Raw genomic sequence first — 6,941 nt, 5'->3', positions numbered from 1 at the left:
GCCAGAATTCTTAAATTTAGGCATGGACACATTTGACCGAAGGGGCTATTTCCATGCTGTACATCTCTATGGCTCGATTTAGGGCTCAGCTTCCCTGTATAAATTCTTCCATTTACCAATCCTGCACAAATCCCGGGAATGCGCCAATTCTCCCTTTGAGTATTATCGTGAACCAATTCTCCCCCTTTGAATGTAATGTCCCCTCCATGAATTCTCCAATTATTGATGCCCTGCATCAATTCCTTCCATTTTGCTGTTCCCTGATACACCTCTTCCACGTACGACTGCCCTGCTTATTTTTTTTTTCATTTAGTGGTGAACTGAACTGAATCTTCCATTAACTGATGCTTGCAACATTTCTCCTTTTTACTGGTTCCCTGCCTCAATTCCCTAATTTAGACATGTTATACACCAATTCTCTAAAGAATTGACACTCGCGCCCATTTTGTATTGTAATGGCACTGTGCACTGAATCTCCTATTTATTGATTCCCGCCAAATCTCCAGTTTACTCATAACCTTAGATGAATTCTTTCATTTACTGATGCCAGAGCCCGATTCTACGATTTGGAGGTATTCAAAGTTTGGGAGAGGATTTGTAGCTCGGGTGTTCATTGTTGTGGTTCTGTTCGCCGAGCTGGGAATTTGAGTTGCTTATGTTTCGTCCCCTGTCTAGGTGATATCCTCAGTGCTTGGGAGCCTCCTGTGAAGCACTGAGGATGTCACCTAGACAGGGGACGAAACGTCTGCAACACAAATTCCCAGCTCGGCGAACAGAACCACAATGATTTAGAGGTACCCTACTCTAATTCTCTAATTTACTGGTGCCAAGTCTAAGTTCCCCAATTTTGTTGAACTGTGCACCAGTTCTTCCATTTAGAATTTCTCTAAAACAATTCTCCTATTTAGTGGTCTGCAGCCAGAATTCTCTCATCTTGCCATGTCTGCATCAAATCTCCAGAATTACCGATCCATGGTTTGTTTCCATGCTGTACATCTCCATGGCTCAATTTAGGGCTTGCTCGCAGCACCAAGTCCCCCATTTACCAATCCTGCACAATTCCGGGAAATGGACCAGCTCTCCCTTTGAGTATTATCCTGCCCCAGTTCGCCCTCTTAGAATTAAATGGCACCTGCATGAATTCTCTAAATATTGATGCTCTGCATCAATTCCTTGCATTTCGTTATTCCCCGGTACACTAATTCCATGTACGAATGCCCTACTGAATTCTTTTTTTCATTTCATAGTGCACTGAACTGAGTCTCCAATTTACTGATGCTTGCAACATTTCTGCCTTTTTTATTCCCTGGCCCTATTCTCCAGTTTAGACTTGCTGTGCCCCAATTCACTAAGATATTCTCTATGTGGGGTTCCGCTTCCCTCCATCAATTCTCACATTTACCAATTCTGCACAAATCTGGGAAGTGCACCAACTCTCCTTTTGAGTGTTGTCCTGCCCCTGTATTTCCACCTATGAATTTAATGTAATTTTCTAATGTAATGTCACTGTGCGCCAAATCTCACATTTATTAATGCCTGCCATGTCTCCCATTGACACATACCTCTGATACCTTAGCCCGATTCTACCATTTCGACACGCCCTACTCTCGTTCTTCCTCTTACTGGTGCGATGCTCAAATTCTCTCATTCAGTTGCACTGCGCATCAGTTCTTCCATTTAGTATTTCTCTGCAACAATTCTCCCATTTCGTAACCTGATGCCAGAATTCTCAAATTTTCCCTGCATCAAATCTCCAAATTACTGACACTGCACATATCCGCCCTTTAGTGGTGAACTGCACCAACTGTCCCGTTTCATGCTGCACTGTATTGAATCGCTGCCTGTGTTCTCCCATTTACTACAATTCTTGAAGTTATCAGCACCCTGTACTGATGCCCTGCATCAATTCTCCAATTCAGTGCTTGTTCAGCACTATTTTCCCCTTTTACTGACGTCCTGAACAGGTTCTCCACTCAATGTTGGAGAATATTAGAGAATTGGCACAAAACATTTCAAAATTGGTGGAAATGCTACTAAGCAACACCGAATTGAGGAATTGGTGCGGGAATCAGTTAATGAGAGATAAGCTGCAGTGTGCTGACAACGTCCAGAATTGGAGCAAAGCGTGGAACACGGGCAGTGAATCAGCAAATAGGGCAAATATTGCAAATTAATAGTGGTGGAGATTCAATACAGTGTAATACAAAATGGGAGAGTTGCTGCAGTTCACCAGAAAATGGAGGATATGTTCAGGATCGGTTAAATTGTAGAATTGATACAGGGATCGCCAAGATTAGGTAATTCTGGCAGCAGACCACTAAATGGGAGATTTGTTGCAGAGAAATACTAAATGGAAGAACTGGTGCACAGTGGAACTAAAAATGAAAACTGAGGGATGGGACCAGTAAATGGGAGAATTAGAGGAGGGCACCCCTCAATGGTATAATCGGGTGAGCGCATCAGTAAATGGAAGAATTCACATTGGAGTATGAATATTGGGAGAATTGGTGGGCATCAGTAAATGGGAGGTTTAGTGCACAGGGCCATTACATTTGAAATTTGATAATATATTGAGAGCCAATATATTCGAGAATTGGAGCACAGCATGTATAAATTGGCGAAAAGGGGCAGGGAATCAATAAAAAGAAGAACTGTTGCAACCATCAGTAAATTGGAGACTCATTTCAGTGCGCCACTAAATCTTTAATAAAATAGCATGACACCTTTAAGTTGAGGAAGTGTATCAGGGCTGAAAATGTGTTGCTGGTATAGCGCAGCAGGTCAGGCAGCAGCCTAGGAGCAGGAGAATCGATGTTTCGGGCATGTGCCCTTCTGCAGAAATGAGGAAAATGTGCCAAGCAGGCTAAGATAAAAGGTAGGGAGGAGGGACTTGGGGGGAGGGTGTTGGGAATACGATATGTGGAAGGAGGTTAAGGTGAGAGTGAGAGGTCGGAGTGGGAGTGGGGGCGGAGAGATCAGGAAGAAGATTACAGGTTAGGAAGGTGGTGCTGAGTTCGAGGGTTGGGACTGAGACAAGGTGGGGGGATAGGAAATGAGAAAACTGGAGTAATCTGAGTTCATCCCTTGTGGTTGGAGGGTTCCTAGGCGGAAGATGAGGCGCTCTTCCTCCAGCTGTCGTGTTGCTATGGTCTAGCAATGGAGGAGTCCAAGGACCTGCCTGTAACGTGGCTGAAGATCTTTTGGGCAGAGGAGATGACCTGGGGTGTGCAGTGAGAGAGAGAGAGACTCACTGAAATTCTTGTAGAGGGAGGAAGAGAGCTTCTTCAAGGAAGGCATCCTTGTAAGAGGATTCGCAGTAGGTTAAAATCTTCGAGGAGAAAGTGAGGACTGCAGATGCTGCAGAGGTGTATCAGGGAACATCTAAGTGGAAGGAATTGATGCAGGGCTTCAATAATTGCAGAATTCATGTAGGTGCCTTTAAATTCGAAGTGGGAGAACTGTGGCAGGATTATACTCGAAGGGAGAGTTGGTGCACATCCTGGATTTGTGCAGGAGTGGTAAATGAGAGAATTGGTGCAGCGGAGGCCAAAATAGAACCGTGGAGATGTACAGAATGGAAACAGGCCCTTTGGTCCAACATATCCATGTCTGAATTTTTGAATTCTGGCAGCATCCACTAAATCAACCTGGCCAAGGAAACACTGACTAAACAATTAGAAGACCCAAAGACACATGCACCAAACACCACTGACTTCATCAGCAATGACATTATCATCAAGCTACTGGACCTCTCCTTACCACGCACTTCACTTTCAAAAACAAAATCTACAGACAAACCAATGGCATGCCCATGGGATCTCCAATATCATGAATCTTAGCAGAGGCAGAAATGCAGAGACTCGAACAAACAGCTCTGCCAACCATCCTACCCAAACTTTGGGTCCGCTACGTGGGTGACACCTTTGTCATCAGTAAATGCAACAAATTAGAGGAAACCTTCAAGACCAGCAATAATACACTTACTGGCATAAAGGTCACGAAAGAGGAGGAAAACAACAATAAACTGCCATTCCTAGATGTCACAGTAGAGCAAAAAGCCAGCATCTGCAGGAAAATAACACAAACGGGCCAGATATTGAATTCAGAAGCAACCATCGCAACATCCTCAAATGAAGCTGCATCAGAACATTATTTCAATGAGCCACCACACACAGCAACACAGAGGAACGACTCAGAGTAGAGGAAAATCACCTATACAGTGTATTCAAATAGAATGTGTCCCCAATGAACACAGTTCGCCATTGTTTCAGCAACAACCCCAAACAAATAGACAAAACGCCTCCATGAACCTTAGACACTCTCCCCTACATCAAAGACATCTCTGAAATGACTGCCAGACTACCGAGACACCTTGGCATCATGGTAGTCATCAAACCCACCAATACACGAAAACAGCCGCTAATTAACTTAAAAGATCCTATACAGACAGCAAGCAAAACTAATGTAAGGCACAAAATACAATGCAATAACTGGGACAAACACCACATTGGACAAATAGGCAGAGGATTAGTTGCCAGAATACATGAATTTTAACTGGCCACAAAACGGCATGACCCTCTCAACACATCCATCCTAGGACAAGCCATTAAAAAAACACACACACACGAGAATAGCATTCCAACCGGAACTCTAACAACCACCACATTGACTTGGACCCCATTTACCAGCCCCTGAGAAAAAGAACAGGAAATGACATCATCATATGAAATGACGCCACCACGAGAAATGACATCACCGACACAAGGAAACCCAAACGTATAATCAGAAAGCTGGAAACACCAGCAGTGTTTCATCCAGAGTTTCACTGGACATGTTACCTCGTATTGTGACAAAACGTCTGAAAATGAACCTTCCAGGTAAGTGAGCAAGTCTACGCCCAAGACCTCAACCTGAACTACAAATATTCTCATTACTGTCTGAGATATATGAGTCTGATTCCGTGCTGCAGTAAGCTATGTGATTCCCACAGAAACAAAGCCAGTGTCTGTCAGGCGTTAGAACTCTGAGTTTAGAAATGGTGATGAGGGACCTGATTGCCTCAGCCTGCATCTTCATGACTGTATCACTGTCTGCCTCATGTCCTTGAGCAGCATTTACAGTAAGCTATGTGATCCCCACAGAAACAAAGCCCGTGTCTGTCAGGCGTTAGAACTCTGAGTTTTGAAATGGTGACAAGGGACCTGATTGCCTCAGCCTGATCTTAATGGCGTGTGGAACATAAGGTCATTCAAGAGGTAGATTCAAGTGGTCAACTATCACCATTGTAAATCACACTGTGCAATCAGACTGTTCTGGAGAATGTGACCATTAAACTGAGGTCTTTTAGCCCAGGGAGAGGAAGTGGTCAACTATCACCATTGTAAATCACACTGTGCAATCAGACTGTTCTGGAGAATGTGACCGTTAAACTGAGGTCTTTTAGCGCAGAGAGAGGAATCGCACAACAGGGTCACATGAGCCTTCAAGTTGCATCTTTCCAATCTCATCCTTCTCTTCCTCCCACAGTTACTGAATTCAGCCAAAAATGAAGAAGCATTCTTAAGAGCCATTGTCATTTTCTATCAGAAAGGTCTTCACAACATGATTTCTTTGGTTCTACTTCTGCTGAGAGTCATGACAGTTTACGAAAATGTATACTATTTTCCCACAAGATCTCCCTCAACGATATAGAAGTTCCTTGAAGATTCCTGTAGTCATTCCAATTTGTGAAAAAACATTCTTTATTAAATTTCCGGAAGGAGTCTCCACTGTGCTGTAATTTAGAACTGCCAAAACAATCCATTCATGTCAACATTTCACAGAATTATGTATTTTATCTCAGGTACCACTAAAACTGTGGCCCTTTAACCAATTATTAATGAAGAAAATCTATCTCACATCTACTTAAATTTACTCAGTGCCCCAGGAGCGAACTCATATTCCACAGATTTATGACCCTTTGCGAGAGAGAAGTTCTGCTCATCTGCTATCACTTAATCAAAAACAGTGCACTCTCATTCTACATTGCCCGACAGAAAGGAAACATCCTCACTGTGTTTCTTTTGTCAATGATCAAATCAACTATCAAAGTTCAAAGAACTAACAGCTTTGGCAGACACCTATGATATCACACGCTGTCTGTTGCAAGAGGGGGCTTAGACGTGGGAATTCATAAAGAGATTTGAGAGACAGAATTTAAGGGGATGGAACTAGTTTTAGGGAACGAATGGAAGCAGGTAAAGGCCATAAATCTGAAAGCCCTGAACTTCGAATGATAAAAAGAAAATAACACATCAGTTGAAATAATGGTAGACACATCAGTTGAAATAATGATAGACATTGGGGAACTTTCATTGGGGCACTTATTGAAGTGCTGGAAAGTCGAAGTAATCCTCAGGTAAAAGCGAATCTGGAAAGGAAATGGATATTTAATGATAAGAGTGTTATACAGGGCACATTCTTCATCACCCACTGACAAAATGATTCAGTAGAATGAAGGTTTTGTGTCTTTCATTTCAAGGAAGTCCACTTTCTTCATTTCTTCCATCAAGAGCACGTGAAATGATTGGAAAATATCAGACATGGGATGGCACAGTCCAGGAGTGATCCCATAACTTAAAAAGGAATGACCTGGAGTCTGCTGTAAAGAGGATGAAGAAGCAGAGACGAGAAGCAATATGGTGATTGTCACAGTTCCGGTGTTTAACAGGAACTTGTTGATTTGGCGAGCATTCATTGTACAGGGCTGTTACTTAAGTGTCAGATAAAAGTGACTCTGGTGGAAAAATAAGAATAAGATTCTCGTGAACAGTGCTGAGGAGGTTCCACGGCAGTCCATCATTTTGCAAAAATAACTGCGACTGTTTGGTGCATTTAAAACGGACTTGCTTGGGAGCTTCCCTAAAATGAAGATTTGTGGCTGAATCCTCAAAGAAAGGAAC

The sequence above is a fragment of the Chiloscyllium plagiosum genome, unplaced genomic scaffold (genome assembly GCF_004010195.1).
Source record: "Chiloscyllium plagiosum isolate BGI_BamShark_2017 unplaced genomic scaffold, ASM401019v2 scaf_24967, whole genome shotgun sequence".
NCBI classification, from domain to species: Eukaryota; Metazoa; Chordata; class Chondrichthyes; order Orectolobiformes; family Hemiscylliidae; genus Chiloscyllium; species Chiloscyllium plagiosum.
The sequence above is the reverse complement of the archived record's forward strand: the minus strand, read 5'-3'. Positions refer to the sequence as shown.